The sequence below is a fragment of the Schistocerca piceifrons genome, chromosome 2 (assembly GCF_021461385.2).
Source record: "Schistocerca piceifrons isolate TAMUIC-IGC-003096 chromosome 2, iqSchPice1.1, whole genome shotgun sequence".
Taxonomy (NCBI): domain Eukaryota; kingdom Metazoa; phylum Arthropoda; class Insecta; order Orthoptera; family Acrididae; genus Schistocerca; species Schistocerca piceifrons.
Genome location: NC_060139.1, coordinates 777,631,173 through 777,657,281, shown reverse-complemented (window position 1 = coordinate 777,657,281; position 26,109 = coordinate 777,631,173). Strand labels below are relative to the sequence as shown.

General features: G+C 44.7%; 1 protein-coding gene across 1 annotated transcript in view; it reads right to left on the bottom strand.

The window, feature by feature from the left end:
• The window catches only part of LOC124776356 (Y+L amino acid transporter 2), a 319,720-nt gene that overhangs the window by 178,639 nt on the left and 114,972 nt on the right, over positions 1-26,109 (bottom strand). The window lies entirely within an intron of this gene.

Sequence of the window (26,109 nt, the reverse complement as noted above, 5' to 3'; positions counted from 1 at the left end):
AATGTGACAGGCCACCGGGAATGTTTGGTAAATTCTCAAATGCAGACTGTTATAAAACAGTTTCAGGTAAATCACCGCACCGTTAAATTTCATGTAATTGTATGCGAGGACGTGGATAGGTTGTCGTGTACCAAGGTGGAAATTAATGGCAAACATCACTGCTCTTTATAATATGGAAACAACCGTTCTTAATTTTTACAACTGTGTATGTTAAACATTTGATATTCAGTATTCAGTAAGAACATCTGAAGTTTGATTTTGCACCTTACAGTATCGTTATTTAGCTTATTTGACTCTTCTGTTACGGTGTTGATTGTAAATATAGTATTTTAATTCTTTTTAACATATTTTTAAATTCTTTTGATACCGTTAAGGATTTGTAGTCAGGAGGCCTTTGCTCTATAAAACTTGGAGCGCGCTGATTTGATCGTTTGTTAAAATCTATGTCTGCAAATCGTTTATTATCTTTTCTTACGTAGCTTACAATAAAAACAAATATGTAATTATTGTTTTGGTACCTCAGACTCAGTCAGTCGATTCCATCTTTTAATTCTACTAGCCGGTGCCGCGAGAAAATAGTGGTGGTAAAACAGCATTTGTGTTAAAAATAAAGTTTGTTAGATTTAAGCGATCAAAGCAGTTTCTTCTCTGTACCACCATTTGAGGCACAATGCTGCGAAGATTCCAGGACGGAAGATGATCTTATTTCTTCGAATTTGGTTGTACGTCATCTATTCAAAATTGAAGGAAGAGTTTTTTAATTTTTTTTTCGTATGTACTTATTGGTGTTGGTTTTACACGCTATTGACGACAAAGCTAAGTAGCTTTATCTTCAGAAGTCCTTATACGACGCATGAAACAATCAAAATTCGCGAACTTGTTCTGTCTTAGAGTGTTTAGTTAGAGTTTAACGTCTCGTCGACAGCGAGGTCATTAGAGGGTCGTCTTATATAAACCCGGGAAATACACTCCGACCAACGTGTATGAACCTTACTTGAAAGTATAAAAACTGCAGCCCAATCCCCTGAGTACTAGGATCGGAGAACCAATGGGACCCAAGTTAGTGCCTACTGTTCATACGAGTAAGTTCACTGGGATTCACCAAAGCGATGGATGCGAAAATCGCATAATTTCCTAGCAACTGTCAAAACTTGCGTCCATCTGCACTCCGCAAACCATTGTTAGTTGAGTGGTGGAGGATACATAGTATAACGCTTCCCTTTCCTTACCTTGCCTTTCCTATGCGCTAAAGGTCCGCGGGAAGACCTACGTATGAACCCATACTTGTCAAAGTTTGCAGTGGAACAGTTAAAAATCAGAAACAGACAACGTCTTATGTGAATGGCGAAGGTAAAGCTAATTATTCTGAAGGAAGTTGCGTGTTACAATTCTTCAGAATCTGTAGGAAGACGGACAAGGAGATGAACCCGGAACAGGCTTCGCAGGCTAAGGCTTCCAAATAACAAGAACAAAAGAACTAGACTCATTTTTTTCTGTTTACAGACTAGCGAGTATGTTGAACTTCCTGGAACTCTATATTAGTGTGTAAATTTCAGACCGGTTACCAAAACCGGACTGAAGGAATTCCTCCGTCGCTAAGCAACTATCTATTGCTCGTTCCCGACTCTCTATCTGAAGGCTAGAGTTTAAACTATTTCCAGAACTTTTAACAAGATCTTATCACCTTCGCCGTTGTCCGCTTCCGAGTGTCATGATCCTATTCACCTGTGTTAGTAAGCGCTCTACGTTTCTCGACCTCGTCCACATGATGTTTTTTCCTAATGTTTTCAAAATCTTCATGACCGCGAATGCAAAAATAGATATTAGAACAGAATGACTAATTTTATCGAAAAATCATTATTTCAGGCATTACTATCTTCAAAATTGAAGTACAGAAAACATAATTTTTAATCTGATTAAAATTTTATTGTGTCACAACGTATTTCGGTCTCTGTAAGTCGTTCTCACGGGTTATGTCTGTACTTCCAAAACTTTCGAAGAATGTAGCAACGTCTCGATTATAGGTTCTAAACGCCTTAAAACTATACTGCTCGAGAACCAACATTACATGAATAATTGGTGGAGTAGGGTGAGGGGCGCAGAAATTTGAAGGCTGCGTTTGGCTTCTGCAGAGAGGTGTGTCAAACAGCAGAAACAACAGTTGCTACTTTTTTTCATTTTAATATGTTCTTTTCTTTGTTTTTACATAGCCGTTTAGTCATGTGTCTCGCGTGCATGGTATAATCAGAAGCTAGAAGCCGAATTCTAGCACATTTGAGCTACCTACCTGTCAGCAAAACAGGTCGTGTTACTCTACGTTTCCAAAGGGTCGGAGATCGATTTTCGGTTGATATTAAGACTTAAATGACACTCCATGTAGCTATCATCATTGGTAAGTCTCTGGTTGCGAAAAGCAAAATATTGTATTGTGAATCGGTTCTTCTTCTTCTTCTTCTTCACTGAAGCTACCTGTTCCTCGTTTGTCCTACTTCTCTCTTTCCTACTGACTTAATTGATCACTTGTTTATCTAATCAGTCTTCCCTCATTCCGTTGATATACTGTTTCCTTTGTATGCATCCTTGCTCTATTTTTCATTTATTCAGTATACAGGGTGATTCCATGATGTTACAAACTTTCAGAGATGATGGAGAAGGGTAAATGTAACAACTAGAGGTAAGGTACCCTGGTGTGCGGAAACGACCGACTCTGAAGTCATACGCAAAAATCGTTCTGATATCTCAGACAGTTGAATACATGGGGGGTTGGGTGGTTTTTAGGGGAAGAGACCAAACAGCGAGGTCATCGGTCTCATCGGATTAGGGAAGGATGGAGAAGGAAGTCGGCCGTGCCCTTTCAGAGGAACCATCCCGGCATTCGCCTGGAGCGATTTAGGGAAATCACGGAAAACCTAAATCAGGATGGCCGGACGCGGGATTGAACCGTCATCCTCCCGAATGCGAGTCTAGTTGAATACATGTACCGATGTCGTTGTTGCTACGATTGTAGAGTAGGCAACCTTCAGAAGTTGTGGTATGGACCGAACAAGGACTTGTCTTGCAAACATTGGTGCTTTAATGCATACGTGGAGAGCTATGGGAGCTTGTTCAGTAGAAGAAATTTGTTTCACGACAATAAAGAAGAACAAGCGTTCATAGCTCTTCAGGTATGCATTTTAGAGCCTATATTTACTGAACTTGTTGTTCTTATATCTGTCCATACTACCTTTTCTGAAAATAGTCTATACTACAGTCTTAGCAACAACATTACCAGTAGAAGTATTCCACTGTCAGAGATATCACAACGATTTTCGCTTATAACTTTCGAGTCAGTCGTTTCCGCACCCTGGTTCCTTCTCCCAGATTGATATATTTACCCTTCTCTATCAGTCCTTAAAGTTTGTGACACCATCACAGAATCACGCTGTATATTAGTTTCTTCTCTTACACTGAAGCGCCAAAGAAACTGGTATATACATGCGCATTCAAATACAGAGAGATGTAAACAGACGGCGCTGCGGTCGGCAGCCACTATGTAAGACAGGTATCTGGCGCAGTTGTTAGACCGGTTACTGCTGCTACAATGGCAGGTTATCAAGATTTAAGTTTGAACGTGGTGTTATGGTCGGCGCACGAGTGATGGGAGACAGCATCTCCGACGTAGCAATGAAGTGGGGGTTTTCCCGTACGACCATATCAGGAGTGTACCGTGAATATCAGGAGTGTACCGTGAATATCAGGAGTGTACCGTGAATATCAGGAGTGTACCGTGAATATCAGGAGTGTACCGTGAATATCAGGAGTGTACCGTGAATATCAGGAGTGTACCGTGAATATCAGGAGTGTACCGTGAATATCAGGAGTGTACCGTGAATATCAGGAGTGTACCGTGAATATCAGGAATCCGGTAAAACATCAAATCTCTGACATCGCCATGGCCGGAAAAAGATCCTACAAGAACGGGACCAACGACTATTGAAGAGAATCGTTCAATGTGACAGGAGTGCGATCCTTTCGCAAACTGCTGCAGATTTCAATGCTGAGCCATCAACAAGCGTCAGCGTGCGAACCATTTAACGAAACATCATCGATAGAGGCTTTGGGAGCCGAAGACCCACTCGTGTACACTTGATGACTTCACGATACAAGGCTTTACGCCTCGCCTGGGCCCACTAACACCGACATTGGACTGTTGATGACTGGAAACATGTTGCAGGGAGTTGGACGAGTCTCGTTTCAGACTATTTCGAGCGGATGGACGTGTATGGGAATGGAGACAACCTCATGAAAAATGGACCCTGCATGTCGGCAGGGGTCTGCTCAAGCCGGTGGAGGCTCTGTAATGGTGTGGCGCGTGTGCAGTTGGAGTGATAGGGGATCCCTGATACGTTTAGAAACGACTCTGACAGGTGACACGTACGTAAACATCCCGTCTGATCACCTGCATCCATTCATGTCCATTGTGCATTCCGACGGACTTGTACAATACTAGCAGGACCATGCGACACACCTCACGTCCAGAATTGCTACAAAGTGGCTCCAGAAACACTCTTTTGAGTTTAAACACTTCCGTTGGCCACCAGACTCCCCAGACATGGGCACTACTGAGAATATCTGGGATGCCTTGTAACGTCCTGTTCAGAAGAGATCACCACTGCCTCATACTCTTACGAATTTAGGGACAGCCCTGCAGGATGCATGGTGTCGGTTCCCTCCAGCACTACTTCAGACAATAGTCGAGTCCATGCCACGTCGTGTTGTGGCACTTCTGAGTGCTTGCAAGGACCCTTCACGATATTAGGCAAGTGTACCAGTTTCTTTGGCTCCTCAGTGTACAACACTGTATTGTATTTGATCTGTGAGGGTACTGGTACGGGAAATTCAAGTCAAAAAGAACGCCAACAAAGGACCAAAATGAATGGACTAGGCCCCGGGGTTTTCTTTTCAACAACATCCACCGTGTTACCAATATAACACATATAGCAAATACACCTTTATTACGCAAAGAAACTGTAGTGCCACCGCCAGACACCACACTTGCTAGGTGGTAGCCTTTAAATCGGCCGCGGTCCGTTAGTACACGTCGGACCCGCGTGACGCCACTATCAGTGATTGCAGACCGAGCGCCGCCACACGGCAGGTCTAGAGAGACGTCCTAGCACTCGCCCCAGTTGTACAGCCGACTTTGCTAGCGATGGTTCACTGACAAATTACGCTCTCAATTGCCGAGACGAAAGTTAGCATAGCCTTCAGCTACGTCATTTCCTACGACCTAGCAAGGCGCCATTATCAATTGCTATTTATCTTGTGATGCATGTACTGTCAGACCGATGTTCACCAATTATGGATTAAAGTTAAGTATTCCAGCAGCTACGTACTTTATTTGCTAGTCTCAATTACTTTACCTGTTCCAGACCTCACGCCAGCCTGCGTGAGTTTAAACGCGTGCCTTTCGGCTTCCTCCTAGTGGATTGGCTGTCTTGCCAGTCCACAACAGAAACAAATTCCGAAAAGATGTATAACGGATTATATAACTGAAATAATTTAAAGGGGCCCTAATAGCAATTAGCTGGGCCTACATGGTAACAAGAAAAATTTTAAATAAATGTAAACATTCTGAGCAAATATATGCTCTTCTTTAAGCTAAAGACAGAAACATGAAATCGTTACACAACTTGGAATTAGGTTACGAATTTAACAATTTTTTCTGTTCTCAACAACAGAAAAATTACAGCTCTGAAATCATGAATGAGGCTCACTTACGCTTTCTTCTTTTGTAAGATACAAACGAATACAAAATTTGTTACATAAAATTACCAGACACACCGATCAAGATATCACAGTATAAATTGTTTCCCCCACCGCTAATCCCCAAGGCTTTGAAAGGCCAAGGCTCATTTAAGGAGATAAAAAAAGTTAAAATGGGCTGTTAATCAAGATTTAAAATTTAATGAAACTTAACTCCTTTGTTCAGGCCGCAAATTAGAAGCAATAGGCTTTAATTACAGAGTGATCACCCCTTGCCACCATTACACAAACCGGGCGACACTTCTAATGTGTGGTTGTTATCCGGATATCAAGGCGCCGACGTGGGCCCGGCCAGGCCAAAGTTTACCAAAATCCTTTGATTAACAAATTCTCTATGGTAGGTGCACCTCAAGTACAGACACACTTATTAGTTAAAGTGTAAATATCAAGTGCCCACCTAAGGCACTCAATAGCCAAAGTGCAAATTTTGATTACGAACAACTGCCCAAGTAAGCCTCAAGGAGAGGGAATACAGGTTTCACAGCTACTGTGTCTACACTAACGCTGAAACAACAATTCGTGCATAATGTTTACGGCCAAACTAACAAGGATGTCAAGCATATCGGCCTAAGTACAAGAGCGTCTTCAGTTAACGGACTTTAATGGCATGTGGCGACTAATCAACACAAAACAGTCCGCCCCCGGTATCTGACTGGTCACCATGACGGATTGTCAATCCTCTGGGCCCAGGTTCGATTCCTGGTTGGGTCGGGTACTTTTCTCCACCCAGGGACTGGGTGTTGTGCTGTCCTCACCATCACTGTATCATCCTCATCGACTGCAGGTCGCCGAAGTGGCGTCAAATTGAGAGACCGGCACCCAGCGAACGGCGTGCCCGATGGTGGCGGAGGGGGGAGGGGGGGGGGTTACTTTACGATTAAATAAAATAAACACAAAACAACATCTGAAATATTTTTCTCCTGAACGGCACAACAAAGCATGAATGGCAATTCCAAATAAGTACCTTCCTTAGCAATTAGGAATTAAAAGTAGCTTGATAAAACCTTAAAACTGCAAACAGTTCAGTACTCGGGGAAAGGGGTGAGGCGCATACCACAGACAAACTCAGTAAGGTTTAAATACTCGGATTAGTGGCAAATGTGCCTCTAGCTTACAGCGTGCTCTGCTCCATAATAACGTGTCCACATCATTAACCGGCGTAACCGCACGGTGACGCAGTATACACTTAAGTCTTACCGGAGCTCCGTAGGCAACACTCCAGTACACTAAAATGCAACATTAGGCAAACCTGAGAATGGAATTTACATCCAATATGAGAAGGAGCTGTTCCTTATGCAAAGCGAAAGTCCTTTAAGATGTCAGCCAAGTTGCTCTCACATGGGCCTTAAGAAGCATTAACACACCAAACATACGAATGTGAGTCAAATGAAAACCTTAAATTTTTCTAAAAATATTATTTATTGTGCAGAAGTGGTACAAAGCTGCATCACTTTTCAACATAATCTCCCCCCCCCCACGCTCAATGTAAGTCCTCCAGCGCTTACAAAGTTCATAAATTCCTTTAGAAAAAAAATTCTTTTTGTAGTCCGCGCAACCACTCATGCAACGCGTGGCGTACCTCTTCATCGGAACGGAACTTCTTTCATCCCACTGCGTCTTTGAATGGTCCAAACATATGGAAATCACTTGGTGATGAGGAATGGTGCCATTCCTTGCCCGCTCTCTTCGTTTCCGGTTGGTGGAAGTGAACCCAGGTTTCGTCCCCAGTAACGATTCTTGCAAGGAAGCCATCACCTTATCGTTCAAAGCGCCGAAGAAGTTCTTCACAAGCATCAACACGTAGTTCTCTCATTTCAGGAGTCAGCTACAGTGGCACCCATCTTGCAGACACTCTGTGAAATTGGAGCACATCATACACAATGTGGTGTGTTGACCCATGACTAATCTGTAAACATGCTACAAAGTCTTTCAGTGTGACTCGGCGGTTTTCCTTCTCAATGGCTTCAACTGCTGCAGTGTTCTGTGGAGTCACAACTCGTTGTGCCTGACCTGGACGAGGAGCCTCTTCCACTGAAGTCACACCATTTGCGAACTTCCTACTCCATTCGTAGACTTGCTGCCGTGCCAAACATGCATCAACGTACTGAACCTTCATTCGTCGATGAATTTCAATAGGTTTCACACCTTCACTACGCAAAAAACCGAACAAGAGAACGCTGTTCTTCCCTGGTGCAAGTCAGAAGTGGGGCGGCCATCTTTATACTGACACTGCAACGGTATGTGTGCATCTGCACAATGCTGTCACCTACAGGCCATTCTGCACGCTGTTTGTAGCACGCTTACCAACTTACAGGACAGCAGTGTGAAATTTCGATTTGTTATTACAAATTCGAGGTTTTCATTTGACTCATCCTCGTATATTATAAATACATCGGGGCGCAAACCTCTCACAGCTAGTCAGAGGTCACTTTCTTTCTCGCACAACGAGAAAGTCCGTTCAGTCAGAAAAGAGTACACCAACGTACAATACTCCGGTTTACAAATAGCAGAAATCTTCACCTTCAAGTCTGCCCAGAAATCACCACCGGGGAAGGCGAAAAGAAACTAAGACACTTGCGGGTATGGCAAAGTGCGACAAGCAAGATAAAGGCAGCGGCCATTCCAACCCAGTGCCAGCCCCTCAGCAACACGCTGCTGCAGTCGCCGTCCTGCATAGTCAAGCTCATGCCTTCCCGATCTGCCTTCGGACTTCACTCCACTCCACCGTCTGCCACCCACTTTCCTCTCCGCGACACATCTCACCTCGCTTCGGCCGATCGCCACCTAGCTCCCTCGTTCCACACCCGGCCGAAGATTACCCTTTACGCATAAATCGACTTGGAACGAGCCGACACAGCTCAGGTACATCCTTTAAGTTTCCTTACAAATCAAAGAATGTGCCCCAGAGAACCCACAATAAATTGTAAGCCTTGGTAAAAATGATTGGAAGAAACGTTTATAGGAAATAAACCATGCAAAGCTCTGTAGCGCTCAAAATCAATGTTGCAAAATGGTTCAAATGGCTCTGAGCACTATGGGACTTAACATCTGAGGTCATCAGTCCCCTAGAACTTAGAACTACTTAAACCTAACTAACCTAAGGACATCACACACATCCATGCCCGAAGCAGAATTCGAACCTGCGACCGTAGCGGTCGCGCGGTTCCAGACTGCAGCGCTTAGAACCGCTCGACCACTCCGGCCGGCTCAATTATGCATGTAACTGGTTAAGCTGTAGGTGCATTTCCTTTCGATGCGAGCAAGTGCACCCATACGGTGGATATGATATTTTTTCCAGTTTGGGTACTGAACGTACAGGAGGGAATATTCGTTACTGTTCTAACATCAGAAAACGTAAAAACTTACAAAGCTGTAAAGGAAGTGACTGTAACCTACACATACGCTGCCTGTTTGAAAAAGTGAGCACCCAGAAGCTACGGTTGGATGTCAATGTAACTTCGTACTCTTATATACCAGCAGGGGGTATGTAAATGATTACAGTTGCAACTATCAATGACAGGTAGAACGACCACGGAGTGCTTTAATATTGTTTGTGTTTGATGCTGTTACCAGGCCAGGCACAGCGTCAGATGTTGAGTGATAACTGAAGGTCATGGAGATGCTGCATGCTCGTGTGAGACAGCATGTAACGCAGTGACTTTGACAAACACGTGGCAAGGCCGCAGCATATGTCCTGACCAGTCTTCACCACAAAGGAACAGAGAGGAATCTAATTAGATTCCTTTAATTCTGGTCATGGATTCTAACTCCATACAGAATTCCGAGTAAACTGATACCTAGTATGAGTTTTTCACTCTGCAGCGGAGTGTGCGCTGATATGAAACTTCCTGGCAGATTAAAACTGTGTGCCGAACCGAGACTCGAACTCAGGACATTTGCCTTTCGCGGACAAGTACTCTACCATCTGATCAACCTAAGCACGATTCGCGTCCCGTCCTCATAGCTTCACTTCCGCCCGTACCTCGTTTCCTACATTCCAAACTTCACAGAAGCTGTGAGGGCGGGGCGTGAGTCGTGCTTGGGTAGCTCAGATGGTAGAGCACTTGCCAAGGAAATGCAAAGGTCCCGAGTTCGAGTCTCGGTCCGGCACACAGTATTAATCTGCCAGGAAGTTTCAATTAATTAACAATTCATCAAACTTGATCACTCAATTAATATCACTACCGAGGCACTGTCTACATTGAGGACCATCAGCTAGAGGGGGTAGGATAGTTTTAGCTTTCCCTGTTTAATTAATGTAGAAAACGCCCAAGACGGTGAAATCTAGTTTGCTGTTCTGGCCGTAATTTAAAATCGTGGTTGGAGCCATGCAGTGTCGGAGACACACAGTTCTCCCGCCTTCTAGGAATTCTCGCCAGTTCACGGCAGCCAACGTGAGGGGGCGGAACTCTACCACTCCAGGCGACCAGAATAGCAGGAACAGTTCCACTCCTCACCGCTGTTGGGTTGGCTAGAGGACCTTTTCGCGTACCGCGGAGGTGTACTGCAGCTCATCGAGCGAGCCTTTAAATAACCTGGAGAGCAGCTCTCCAGCCCTATTCCGCTGCAGTTTCTAGAGGAGTCAACACCGCGAAGTTCGGTGTACGGCAGCCACCGCCATTTAATGGCTAGTGCTTTCCATTGCCCTGAGGACTGCATCCGGGAACCACTCGTGATGTTTCTGAAACACTCCGTAATTACGACGGTTGCGTCTGCGTTAGAGCTACGTCTGTACAGCAAGATACCAGCGCTGCAGACCGGCATGTAGCGAAGTAAAGTGTTGTGGCGGACCCCTGTAGCTGTTAGCGTGACCCATGGTTAGTATAGTGATACCCGCTATTTCATTTCTGTGCTGTCTCTGTAGACTAGTCTTCATATTGAAGACGGGTTTGTGAATGATCTTGTGCACATCCAACTCGTCCTACAGCAAGTATGCTCTCCCAGCGGCTACATCCGATGTGTAACAATTTGTGAATACTTGTGCTAGGGCTACCTGTGAATTTGTGTCTTCATTCCTGAATACGTGTTTCGCCAGAATACCAAGACTTTCATTGTTTGCGGCTTCTCTACTGTCCCTTTTGTAAACACCGGCAGAAGAGGGGAAGTCCAACACCTGGGACACAAGATCTTCACGAGAGTGATCTACTGGGGATCATTGTTAGTCGGTGCTATTTTGCTAATCAGCTACAGTTAATTCCACCAAAAACTCAAACGCTACAAGCACTGTCAGCAACCGCCAGAATTTGAAAGGGCCCTATTTGGGGTCTCCGATTGGCCTGCTTGCCAAATCGTGCAATATCCAGATTTGTGGGACATTCGGATGTAGAAGTAGCTCGATGTTGGACTCGTGGGAAACATGACAACATGCATACTCGTCGAGATAGGTTCCAGTCGATCATTTTCGACCAGCGTGGGGAGGACAGCCGTACTGTGCACCAAGCACATCGTAACCCCTTCACATCTGCGCCTGCAGTCCGAGAACAAGTAATAAGAGGGCGAGTCAAATGAAAACCTCGAATTTGTAATAACAAATCGAAATTTCGCACTGCTGTCCTGTAAGTTGGTAAGCGTGCTACAAACAGCGTGCAGAATGGCCTGTAGGTGGCAGCATAGTGCAGATGCACACATATTGTCGCAGTATCAGTATAAAGATGGAGGCCCCACTTGCGACTTGCACCAGGGAAGAACAGCGTTCTGTTATTCGGTTTTTGCGTAGTGAATGTGTGAAACCTATTGAAATTCATCGACGAATGAGGGTTCAGTACAGTGGCGCATGTTTGTCACAGCAGCAAGTCTACGAATGGAGTAGGAAGTTTGCAAATGGTGAGACTCAGTGGAAGATACTCCCCGTCCAGGTCAGGCACAACGAGTTGTGCTTTCACAGAACATTGCAGCAGTTGAAGCCATAGTGAAGAAAAACCGCCGAGTCACACTGAAAGACTTTGTAGCATGTTTACAGATTAGTCATGGGCCAGCACACCACACTGTGTATGATGTGCTCCAATTTCACCAAGTGTCTGCATGATGGGTGCCACGGCAGCTGACTCCTGAAATGAGAGAACGACGTGTTGATGCTTGTGACGAACTACTTCGGCGCTTTGAACGATAAGGTGATGGCTTCCTTTCAAGAATCGTTACTGGGGACGAAACCTGGGTTCACTTCCACCAACCGGAAACGGAGAGAGCGAGCAAGGAATTGCGCCATTCCTCATCACCAAAACCAAAGAAGTTTCGAACAGAACCACCAGCAGGGAAGGTTATGCTGACTCTCTTTTGGGACGAAAAAGGCGTCATTTTGGAGCATTACATGCCTAGAGGGACCACTCTCACCAGTGCATCATACAGATCTAAAAAATCATATGTGGCCTGCAATCAAATCAAAGCGACGCGGACTGCTGTCAGCAGGTGTCCTTTTCCAACATGACAATGCAAGGCCCCACACTGCCCATACAACAGTTGCAACAACCGCAGACCGGCATTTTGAGTGTCTTCCTCATCCACCATACTCACCAGACCTTGCCCCAAGTGATTTCCATATGTTTGGACCACTCAAAGACGCAATGGGAGGAAAGAAGTTCCGTTCTGATGAAGGGATACGCCACGCGGTGCATGAGAGGTTGCGCGGACTACCAAAAGAAGTTTTTTCTAAGGGAATTTATGCACTTTGTAAGCGCTGGAGGACTTGCATTGAGCGTGGGGGAGATTATGTTGAAAAGTGATCCAGCTTTGTACCACTTCTGCACAATAAATAATATTTACAAAAATATTTAAGGTTTTAATTTGACGCACTCTCGTAGATTCCCACCAACACTCAGGTGTCACCCCGTACTACTGGTCGGAGAACAAGTAACAGCTGGACTAGCGAATTACCATTACACGCGTAAGCTGCCGTTAACATCACAACAAAAATGGCTGCGTTAGAACTGGTGCCGTGGCTCTGAAGCATGGACTGCTGCTGAATGGTGTCAGATTGTGTTCGGCGAAGAGTCGCGGTTCTGCTCCACCCAGGATGACCATAGCTGGCGAGTATGGTTGCGACCTATGGATGGACCTCATTCTTCCTACATTTTGGAAAGGCTCAGCGGTCTTACTCGTGCTGTCGTGGTGTGGGAAGCCATGGCGCATGACTTCACGCCGGCACTGTACGGCACAATGATATGTTACGAATACGTTGAGGCCATCACTTTTTATGCCAAGCACTGTATATTTATTGACTATTTTGAGCTCTATAGGTGCTGAAGGATTTATTGTAGCCGTCGTATGTACGCCTAATCTACTGGGATCTTTAGTGTGCTATTCAAGACATTTGATTGTGATAAACACAACATTCGTTTAGAGAAACTAAACATTTTTTGCTTTCGAGATGTAAGTGGCTCGCTTCCTGTTTTACTTGTTGGAAACTACGGGTAACGTTATAAAGCTCATGCACCTCTCATGATGAATATTCTTCTGTGTGGGAAAAATTTACTGCTGACGTTTCACAGAGTTCAACTCTGAGACCATTCCTGATCTTCCTATATATGAATGACATTCCATCTTATACTGACAAAGAAGATTAATGCTCTTTGCTAATGATGCAAGCATGTCAATCCAGGGCAAAAAAGTTGCAACAACAGAAGGATCGTTAAACAAAATATTCAAATATTTTATTATTATTTGGTTTTGACAAACAGCCTGTCTGTTACAAAACATACAGTTCATTCAATTCTGCACAAGACAAGATATACTATCATCAGTCACATTACAGGGGTAAAGAAACACATAGAACTGATTTTTCAATCTTTCAGTTGTGCAAATTGATCAGATCTTTAAACGGAAATCACGTATCACAGATCTTCTCAACCGCTTGAATTCATAAATATTTTTTCTACGTGTAATTTTTGATTTTAGTGATAACATCACTTGAAAATTAACTCACTTTGCGTACTTTTATTCGCTAATGTAATGTGAAACAAATGTCTCGGGTAATTCCACGCGTAGACATGTATTCAGTGCACAATAACTTGCAGTGAGGATAATATCTATTTTTAAAAAATACGAATGTTAACTGTAGTATTAAGAATCTTGTCGGGAAGGCCCGTGTACAGTTTGAAAATATTGATAACGTTTATAACTACAACACTAGGAACAAAAACAACCTTCACTATCCATAACTTAACCTAAAGGAGCAAAGTATGTAGCCATAAAAATATTTCACAACTTCTCTTGTGGATTACAGGTGCCAGCAAATAATAAAATTTTTAAAAATACTTTGAAATTATTTCTAAATGACAGCTCATATTCCATAGATTAATTTCTGAAAATTTTGTTGCTGATCTATATTTTTAAAAGATCCAGGTTTGTAAGTGGCCAGCATGTACCCGCCTACCTTATTTGTAAATCTACTGACAAGATCCACATCATGGCGAGTTGCCATGGCTGTAATCCTCGAAACACCCAAAAAAAACGAAACTAAAGTGAAGTGATACGATGCTGGTAGCACGATATGTACACCAAACGCCAATAAAAATAAAAAGAGAAGAGGGGATATCATCAGCTACCTCCGAGACTGCGAACTAATCCCTCGCTCCAAGCTGTTCGCCTTATTTCGCAGTACCCCACAGCGACCTATAAAGCCGGAAATCCTTTCATCTTAAAGCGACGCCTACACTACGCCTTCGAGAGAGGGCTGCGAAAGGGGGGGGGCGGGGGGAGGGGCTGTGGGGAACGGCCCCTCAGGGGTTTCCTTCCGGAAGCGTGCGGCGAACCGGGGTGGAAGAAAGGTCAACCAAGCGCCGATCAAAGCGAGTTCAGGCGTGGCTGCCTTCTATATATCCTCGCCTGTCATGGCAATGAGAGACAAAGCCGTGTAGTAAGACATGATTATTCGCGGCAGGACGTGTGTTATACAAGGTTATGCGTGCACCCACGTGTAGGGCTGAGCCAAAGTCAGTAAGAGCGAAACTGTTGGCAGGATTATTACCTTTGTATGTTCTTTGCATTTGTTACTTCCCAATACGCCGTCTTTGCTTGGTTCAGCGTATGGCAAGTGAAGTTCATGTGTCTGGAAAGAAGCGTGTGAGCAATGAAACATAGACGCTATTTACGTATATGTCACTGTTCACCTATCTAATCAAAACATAACTTTTGAGCTTTGTGTCACAAAACAGGATTTTTAATTCTCTGCTGCCAGACGTTGCCACAGTCTGCCCAAAAGTCATATGCATAATACATCCACGCCTTGTTAAATGACATAGATACACCTTATGATACAGGGATATTCCTCCGGACGTGTGAAGTGAAGTGTAATACAGACGCCTCAAAAGAAATGAATCATTTTCATGAAAACATGAATGTACTCAATTCTTCATTCACAGGTGTTTGAGATCTGTCTGTAGAAGAAAGAAAAAGCCATCGTTTCCCGGAAACATGCGCGGTGACGCGTAAGCTGCACCGTCGAAGATATGGCAAACAGGCATCAACGAGCACCAATCTCGGGTTTCTTGTCAACAAATTCAGATGAAGAGGAACTGTGCTTGATGAGGAACATCCTGGACTATCATCATCATCCGGCGATGCAGTCCGGAGCATTGAAGAGGCCACGCGCTTCCGTTCTTCAGCTGAACTGTGATTTGAACATTCCACGAGACACTGTCTGAGGTTCTCGACGTTTTACGCTGAAGAATATAGCGTTTCTCATCCAGGTAATGCACCAGGAGGAGGAAGAACATCCCGCCCTCATGGAAATGTATGCTGACCTTTTGTAGGTCGTGGAAAACGAAAACGTATTAGACCACTATCTCTGTTCAGATGAGGCAGCATTTCATGCCCATGGTGCTGTGAACTGTCGCGACTGCTGGATATGGAACACTAACAACTAACACGAGGTTCAGTAAAAGGAAAGAAGCACCCCGAAACGGCGCATATAGCTAGGTATGAACATGATTTAAGATTTATGAATCATTCTTATTTTCAGAGCAAGCGATAACGGGTATCAGTTACCTTCAGCTGCTTGAGATTTCCCTGGAACCACAACTGGAGTCTGATGAAATTCTGCCTTCCGTTGCGTACCAACAGGACGGGAGTCCTCCCCATTTCGTTGTCAGTGTTCGAGATTATCTCAAACGCATCTTCCATGGACGGCGGATCGGTCGAGGTTCACCAGTATGTGACCACCGAGGTCACCTGACCTTACCCAGACTTCTTCCTTGGGATTACATCAAGTCCTATGTGCATAAAACCAAAATCAATACCATACGTAAGGTGAGTGACCGGATTGTGGAGGTGGTTATTAACATCACACCTGATCAACTGCGGAATTGCTTCCAGGTAACGGCAGGAAGGTGGTTTTTCTGTGCTGGCATGCAGGGTAGCCTTGTTGAACTTTAATGAATTCTAATGCCAGACGAATGGAAAAAACTGGTAGAAGCCGACGTCGGGGAAGATCAGTTTGGATTCCGTAGAAATGTTGGAACACGTGAGACAATATTGACCCTACGACTTATCTTAGAAAATAGATTAAGGAAAGGCAAACCTACGTTCCTAACATTTGTAGATTTAGAGAAAGTTTTTGACAATGTTAGCTTGTTATTCCAATACTAGCTTTATACCCACAGCTTCGCCCTTACACGCGTACATTATACACATATAGGGCGCATCTTTTCCTCCTCCTCCACTCCCTATTCATCTCCACCCCATCCGTTCAACCGTCACCTCCTACCCCCTCTCTTTGCCCACTGCCTTCTCACCCTCTCTCTGTGAATCACCTCCTCACCCCTCTCTCTGATAATCTCCCGATCCCCCGTCTTTCTGTCCATATCCTTCTATCCCCCATTATGTGTACACGTCACATTCATACCTCTCAGTAATAATATCCTTTTCTCAAATGGTACAAATGGCTCTGAGCATTATGGGACTTAATATTTGAGGTCATCAGTCCCCTAGATTTAGAACTACTTAAACCTAGCGGCATCACACACATCCATGTCCGAGGCAGGATTCGAACCTGCGACCGTAGCAGCAGCGCAGCTCCCGACTGAAACGCCTAGAACCTCTCGGCCACAACGGCCGGCCTTAATTTTCTCCTCTCTCTGTTCAGCCTTCACGGCCTGCACGTATATCCCGTGAAACCCATTGTGCTGGTCGCGTAGGGCAGCCTAGATGCAAGGCGTTTGCAATATTTTTCACTTCCTCCCCCACCCCTACTGAACAGACTGACAAGACGACGAGTTCATACTGCATTGTCAGCCAGTTCAGAGCTATTTTAAAGTTTCAAGTCTCCACCTCATCGAGAAGTTTAAAATCGATTGCCAAATTTGAATCGAACAGACATACAAGAAAGCGAGTTAATAAAAACATGGTAGAAAATATTTGACTCTGATGCAGTACTTGCAAACCTTGTATTATACATTTAATGTTTTTCAGCTGACGATTATTATTTTTTCTCTACTACAGCTTGAGAAGGGCATAGTGTATAAACCGATCTATTTCAGATAATACACAAATATGCATAATTATTCCTGACCAATTTAAGTAATTTTCATAGGAGTCTCATTCACCAGTCCAAATCCTAGATTTCGCTCTGAAGCGTAACACAGAAAAAACAAATACAGGGTGTCCTATATTTGCGATTTATTTAGCTCTTCTTCCAACACAGTACCGACAATGCACACTATTATTTATCAATATTTCAACATTATAGCCGCCCAGATTACCGAAACGCAATGGCGCTGCTTTTACGTAATGGCAGAAGAAATCGTTATTGCGTCTTGTTTCTCTCGTGTCACCTTCGCCTCTGTAAAAAGGAAGACAGATGAACGACCAGCGAGCAATGTACTTCTTTGAATTAATATCGATTCTGATTTTTCCTATGCTGGAGGAGCCAAAATAAAGAGGTATTACGACTTCTACTCTGCCACCATAGCCGGTTTCGCCAACTACGCTGTTCGGCAGCTGAGGTCTCTGTCTGGTATTCACCAGGCTTGTAAACGTTGAGTCCTCAATTTCTCGGAGTTCTGGAGAAGCGCATCGCACCAGAGCAGGAATTGTTACATTTAATTCTGCACTACAGCTGGCCGTTGGGTGTGTGATTCCTTTGTGGTTAGCACGTGGTCACAGTGCGGACGCTGCAGCACTGGAAGAGATGTTGCGAATTTTAGAAATAGTTTGGCAATCGTGCTGAAGAATAGCATAAATAAGCGGCGGCACGTACCGAACCGGCGCTTGGATGCGGTCCAGCTGAGGCGAGCATGTGCGAGAGACACGTGTGGTGTTCGCGGGGGCAGTCAGTTGTGTGCGCACATTGTAGTAGCAGCAGTTCCGCGGCGAAGCTCGCTTTGCATTGTCCTGCCGCGCGGCCATTGTCCAGGTCTGCCAGAAGACAGTTTGCACAGCTTCTGAAGGCCCAGGAATTGCGTGAGGGGGTGGAACAAAAGGCATCAGCCTATTGTTCTAGTCCTGGTTCAAGCGCGTTCTTCGCTCGTAAACTGCGCGGGGCGCGACCGTTACGACTCCGTCCCAACAGGAAAATAGGCACAGCTCATTAACCACACGCCATCCGACATCTCGGCGGTTTAGTTCAAATGGCTCTGAGCACTATGGGACTTAACATCTGACGTCATCAGTCCCCTAGAACTTAGAACTAGTTAAACCTATCTAACCTAAGGACATCACACACAACCATGCCCGAGGCAGCATTCGAACCTGCGACCGTAGTGGTCGCGCGGTTCCAGACTGAAGCGCCTAGAACCGTTCAGCCACACTGGCCCTTATATGAAGAGTAGGAAGATTAAAATCTTGTCTGAAATGTAGGATAGACGGGGACAGATTTCTGAAATTCTTACTTAACGATATCCCTTTCCCGTAGTGCTCTGCTACGGACCTATTCGTCAACACAAAGTGCAGCGAGCGAGATAGGCAGGTGAGTGAATCTGTGCGGCGAATTAACGACGGCTGGTCTGTAGAACGCCAGTCAGAGTCATTTTAGGCGATTCTCCAAGCTCATTTAGGCAAATACAGAACTGGTCCCCAATTCCCGACACTGAAAAGGCGATACACGAACAGTTAATACATGAAATGTATTCTCAGTTGCGAATACGGACAACCCGTCAGCTGTATAATGGAATTACGGCGATGGAAGTTTGTGCCGGGAGTCGAACCACCGAGCGAGGTGATGCAGTGGTTAGCGCACTGGACTCGCATTCGGGAGGATGATGGTTCAAACACGCGTCCGGCCATCCAGGTTTAGGTTTCCCGTGATTTCCATAAATAGCTTCAGGCAAATGCCGGGATGGTTCCTTTGAAAGGGCATGGCCGATTTCCTTCCCCATCTTTTACTAATCCGAGCTTGTGCTCCGTCTCTAATGAACTCGTCGTCGACGGGATGTTAAATACCCAGCACTCGTGCACATTATGTAATTCCCTTACAAGGGGACATCATTCCGATTGAAAGTCGCTGCCTGGTATCGGCGGATGAATACGATATTGCAGTGACTGTGTTGTTAAGATGTATGACGGAGTGGTACTTCGGATTTGCATGCGTGCACGCATACATCTCCGAAGGAACAATGCATCGTCTTCTTAACACCACAGGCACTGCAATATCATTCAAAGAATTAATATAAGATAGAACGCAGAACAAAGCTTACGTTGTTCACAAAAAAAAAAAAAAACTGTGCGCACGACTTGGCTGCGTTGAGCTAACTGACGACTGACGTCTGGCGACAGGGAGAGCATCAGGAGACAAAAAATTTAAATAAAACTGACAAGTCTTGAAAACAGAAGACTCCGTACAATGGGATAATTGCAAAGGGCTTTGTTGGGCAAGATCTGACATTCTGTCCATTTGTATGTACAATTACCAGTATCCTGACCGAGGTGGTTCAGTCGATACTACACTAGATTTCAGGAGGGGCAGAATTTAAACCCTCGTCCGATCATCCTTATTTACGTTTTCAGAGTGTAACGCGAACGCCGAGACTGTTACTGCACGAAAGCCCTTCCCGTTCCTATCTAGCGGAGCAAATACTGCGTCTTTAGCATCCTGTCGACAATGAGGTACGAAATCGGACAATTTTTAACTAAAATTTTACGTTAATAAAAAATATAACAAACATAGAAGACACATTCTTACTTATCTCTGACACTATGGATACGATCTCTGGTAGGATCGACAATCACGTTCGTGTACTTTCGCTGTTTCAGAACAGGAGAACGCACACTAAAAATTAAATGCGAAAATGACAAGAAGTCGATAGTAATCACAGTAAGTAATGTGTTTATAATGCGTTGAGTGAATTCATACTTCGACACCAGGTTTAGCATAATGTTCTCGTTTAATGAAATGCTGCGTTTTGCTATATGAATAACGAAAACTCTTGTCTTACTAGGCATAAGGAACATGTAAACATGGCTGACACGAGGTAAGTGTCCTCTTCAAAGGGGCTATTATGCATTGACGCACTCAATAGCAAGGTAGGATGAGGTAAAAGTTCTTAAAAGCAATAATTTTGTTTTTATTAAATACTAGTAACCAAGCACAGTTTTCATGGGTAGCACTAACTAACGGTAGTGTTAAGTATCCATTACCGGATGACTTGTTTATAATATGTAGTGATATACACAATCAGCCTATCTATTAGTGAAAAAATGTTTAAATGTGTGTGAAATCTTATGGGACTTAACTGCTAAGGTCATCAGTCCCTAAGCTTACACACTGCTTAACCTAAATTATCCTAAGGACAAACGCACACACCCATGCCCGAGGGAGGACTCAAACCTCCGCCGGGACCAGCTGCACAGTCCATGACTGCAGCGCCATCAGACCGCTCGGCTAATCCCGCGCGGCACCTATCAGTGAAGAACGTACCAAAATCCCTACAGTAGTTCGTGAGATCAGCCTTCACGAACAGACAGACGCGGCAGGGAAATTTTACTTTACAATATGTATCGACTCTGGTCAAGATTCGCTGCTCTGTGAAGTTGCGGCGGCTGTTTATTGCTTTTCCCGTCAGATACCGCCCCTCTCTACAGGACCAGCTCGTAGCTCCGGTCATTGCCAAGAGACGTCACTCCAAAAGCTAACTGAATATGGAGCAGACAACAATGTCTATATTACACAATCATCATTGATATGAGCAATCAATTATATACACAAACTTACTCGTAAATCAGACTACTAGGAAAAAACGTATCCAAACCTCTACAGTAGTTCCTGAGATCAGCTTCAATATACAGACAGAATAAACGCTCAGGGGAACTTAATAATATGTACAGATTTTGAGAACAGATGTATTAATTATCTTTTTACAGCGTCATTTGGATATACATAATAGGTCAAAATCGCAATCGTGAGTAAACACATTCAGTAGAAACCCAGTCATGCCATTTATAAGACGGAAAATAATCGTTGCTGGTGACCTAAGACTATCTGTGACTAGAGCTCGTTGCGCCTGATGAACGCCACGTTGTCAGTCGTCGACATACTGTATATTTGTAACACAACAGCATACTGTATCCACAACGATAGGATACATCAGAAATGGAAGACTCGTTCTTCGCAGGAAAAGTCACAATAATTTCCTGAAGGGAAAACGCTTTGTCTGCAGGAGTAACGCCAAGTGGCTTTGTATCGGCAGTAACACGATCTCACGACGTTGCTAGATCCTTCCAGGGAACGTGATTTTCGTGAAATCTTATCCGTTTCGTACGCTAAAACTGTTTTTTACGCGGTGAGAAATAACCCTATTAAACGAAGATATTTTTGAATTTTATCGGAAAATGGTATCTCAGTTTTGCTGTGGCGCTTCGGATTGCGTGTCCGCATTTTTTTTCCAGTGGTTCTTTTATTTTCAGAAACAATTACTGTCTTAGTTTCTGTCTATATTGAGGAGATACTTAAAAACAACTTTCGTTGTTACAGCTTCTGCTGGCTCACGCTGATTTTGCTAAAGCCGGTAACTGCTGGGGCTCCAGCTTTCACCAAATTACCGTTTCGTAGCGGGAGTGCACTGTGTTCTTGGTCTTTTTTTCCTAAACAAATTTGTTAGGTCCAGACTGTACTGCCGAAGACGGTGCACAATCTTTCGGACACACTGAGTTCATTTTCTATTGTTAACTGCTACACTTTCTGCACGGTTGCGTTGTCACCGTTACTTTTGGCACTCTTTTGTTTCTGAAGCGCGAGTGAAGAAAAATAATGATAAAGTCAGTTCTAAACAAAATGTCCATATTTAATTTTTGCTCTCACGAGCAAAATCAACAAAATTAACAAGAGATTAAACAAAGACATATAAAATGTCTACGAGCACTTTTTCTAGTTACTGTGAAAAACGGCCACTCGACGAACATCAATGAAATTTTGGTTTTACCTATTCCTCTAAGGCCACAGAAAAAATATTTCAGATCAGTCTCCACTGAAACTCTCTGCTAGCATTTTCGAGCGCAAATTAAACTTAAGGGCTCAATTTCTGCTAAACAAAATTGGTCACAAATGATGGATACTAGCTGTAGAATCGATATACGCACCTGCCTCGTGGGCATCCTATGTTCCTGAATGAGATTTTCACTCTGCAGCGGAGTATGCGCGGATATGAAACTTCCTGGCAGATTAAAACTGTGTGCCGGACCGAGACTCGAACTCAGGACCTTCGCCTTTCACGGGAAAGTGCTCTACCATTAGAGCACTTGCTCGCGAAAGGCAAAGGTCCCGAGTTCGAGTCTCGGTTCGGCACACAGTTTTAATCTGCCATGAAGTTTCATCATATGCTCATTAACGTCGATTTTGTCACTGAAAAGTGAGGAAGTTACCAACCTGCATTGTTACACGGAACAAAATAGTGCTTTGCTAGACATGGGCTGCCTGTAAGATTATGTTTCCCCCATATGAGAATCCGTTTACCAAGCAAGATATGTAGTTAAACGAGAGAGCTGAACCAGAACAGCACTCTGAATTTTCGAAATATATCGTGATACCGACAGATACCGAAACGAAAATGAAACTTCGATACTTAGCACTACTTTGAATCTACTAAGATATGCTTCAGCTCGGATACCTTACCATGTCAGAATATTTAACTTTGGTTCAGGGCTTGATCCGCGGTTGGTATCCGAATTTGTAGTGTTACTCAACGTAATTGTTCCATTTCACATTTTTGTTTGTTCTGAGAAAAATGAAAACTTGGTCTGATGTTCGGATTATATGTTAAGTAGAGAACCCGCTCCAGTATTTTGGATTAAGTATCCACTAAGAACCTAAATGAAAAAGTGCTGGAATCTGAATCCTGTTTTGAGTACAGCGTTTGGCAACTGCGCCACTGCTGTTAAATAAAGTTTTTAAGATGGATCGCACAGTTGCAGCGACAACAGCATAAAGTTTTGGTTATAGACCACAGAGTAAGACAGCGCACTATTTAGCACACTTACTTTCGAGAGAATGGTGTTTCGCTACGGTCGCAGGCTCGAATCCTGCCTCGGGCATGGATGTGTGTGATGTCCTTAGGTTAGTTAGGTTTAATTAGTTCTGAGTTCTAGGCGGCTGATGACCTCAGAAGTCGCATAGTGCTCAGAGCCATTTGAACTATTTTTGAATGGTGTTCATATCCCCGTCCTAACATTCTGATATAACGTTTTCTATGGTTTCCTTAATTCACTTAATGCAAATGCTGCTCTGGTTCCTCTTGAAAGGACGCGACCGATTTCCTCTCCAATCCCAGCATATCTGTCCGATTGTCTAACGATGTCATCGTCTATGCTACGTCAAATACTGTTCTTCCTTCCCTTTACTCTGTGCAAAATAAATACCTCGCTCAAAGATGGTCACAGAATCTTCTCAAGAGCACTAGTAGCATGAAAACTAAGCATACAGACACTCTACAACCGAAGAAAGTAACCTAACTATCCAAGTTTATACACACCGAACAAGCTTTGTATACAAATAAAACAGCGACTCGTATGACTGAATTGGAGGAAAAGAATAACGAATACGAAAGAACGAAGGAGGGAAATAAGCGGAGCATTATCGTTGGTCACAGACAAAAATTTATATCGCAGATAACAAAATTCTTTCTTCATCAATTTACCGCTTCCACTGCTGAGCCCAAGCAGTCGAGCGTAGCTACATTTTAACAGCACTTTTAGTTGAAGTCGTCAGTGTGCGACAGTACACCCTACTGCGACGATTGACTGAGACAGTAAGTTCGAATCCAAGGCCAGAAGAAATTTTCATAGCACCAGACGATCGGCGTACGTCCATGTTTACATCACAAGTTTTTACACTGTGTCTAAGATGTGAGAGCATGGGAGAGTGTTTATTTTGATCTTTCTGTCGGATAAGGACGTTGTGTTTGTAGCCTTATTGTTGTTCTAGGCGCTACAGTCTGGAACCGCGCGACCGCTATGGTCGCAGTTTCGAATCTTGCCTCAGGCATGGTTGTGTGTGATGTCCTTAGGTTAGTTAGGTTTAATTAGTTCTAAATTGTAGGGGACTGATGACCAAAGTAGTTAAGTCCCATAGTGCTCAGAGCCATTTAAACCTTATTGTTGTTGTTGTTCGAGAGGAGTAGGTTATGTCTTTGCATCGTGTTTCACTCTCTCAGCACATTTCAATAATACTAATTAATAACAACGTAAAACACATTACACTGCACGAGCAAACACTACATCTACACTCCTGGAAATGGAAAAAACAACACATTGACACCGGTGTGTCAGACCCACCATACTTGCTCCGGACACTGCGAGAGGGCTGTACAAGCAATGATCACACGCACGGCACAGCGGACACACCAGGAACCGCGGTGTTGGCCGTCGAATGGCGCTAGCTGCGCAGCATTTGTGCACCGCCGCCGTCAGTGTCAGCCAGTTTGCCGTGGCATACGGAGCTCCATCGCAGTCTTTAACACTGGTAGCATGCCGCGACAGCGTGGACGTGAACCGTATGTGCAGTTGACGGACTTTGAGCGAGGGCGTATAGTGGGCATGCAGGAGGCCGGGTGGACGTACCGCCGAATTGCTCAACACGTGGGGTGTGAGGTCTCCACAGTACATCGATGTTGTCGCCAGTGGTCGGCGGAAGGTGCACGTGCCCGTCGACCTGGGACCGGACCGCAGCGACGCACGAATGCACGCCAAGACCGTAGGATCCTACGCAGTGCCGTAGGGGACCGCACCGCCACTTCCCAGCAAATTAGGGACACTGTTGCTCCTGGGGTATCGGCGTGGACCATTCGCAACCGTCTCCATGAAGCTGGGCTACGGTCCCGCACACCGTTAGGCCGTCTTCCGCTCACGCCCCAACATCATGCAGCCCGCCTCCAGTGGTGTCGCGACAGGCGTGAATGGAGGGACGAATGGAGACGTGTCGTCTTCAGCGATGAGAGTCGCTTCTGCCTTGGTGCCAATGATGGTCGTATGCGTGTTTGGCGCCGTGCAGGTGAGCGCCACAATCAGGACTGCATACGACCGAGGCACACAGGGCCAACACCCGGCATCATGGTGTGGGGAGCGATCTCCTACACTGGCCGTACACCACTGGTGATCGTCGAGGGGACACTGAATAGAGCACGGTACATCCAAACCGTCATCGAACCCATCGTTCTACCATTCCTAGACCGGCAAGGGAACTTGCTGTTCCAACAGGACAATGCACGTCCGCATGTATCCCGTGCCACCCAACGTGCTCTAGAAGGTGTAAGTCAACTACCCTGGCCAGCAAGATCTCCGGATCTGTCCCCCATTGAGCATGTTTGGGACTGGATGAAGCGTCGTCTCACACGGTCTGCACGTCCAGCACGAACGCTGGTCCAACTGAGGCGCCAGGTGGAAATGGCATGGCAAGCCGTTCCACAGGACTACATCCAGCATCTCTACGATCGTCTCCATGGGAGAATAGCAGCCTGCATTGCTGCGAAAAGTGGATATACACTGTACTAGTGCCGACATTGTGCATGCTCTGTTGCCTGTGTCTATGTGCCTGTGGTTCTGTCAGTGTGATCATGTGATGTATCTGACCCCAGGAATGTGTCAATAAAGTTTCCCCTTCCTGGGACAATGAATTCACGGTGTTCTTATTTCAATTTCCAGGAGTGTATACGACGCGGAGGCACACTTGGACCAACTCCAATGTGAAAGAATGATGACACGACGAAATAGTGTTCCGTTAGGTTTCTGTGAACCACATATACCACTGATTAATGCACCGGCACCATCAAAATCGTGACAAAGGTTGCACCTGTTAACTCCCTTGAAGAAAGGGGACCAGAGGTGAACTGGACCGTACTGCGGCGAAATATTCATCAAACGTTACTGCCCAAGCGGTATCAGACTGGC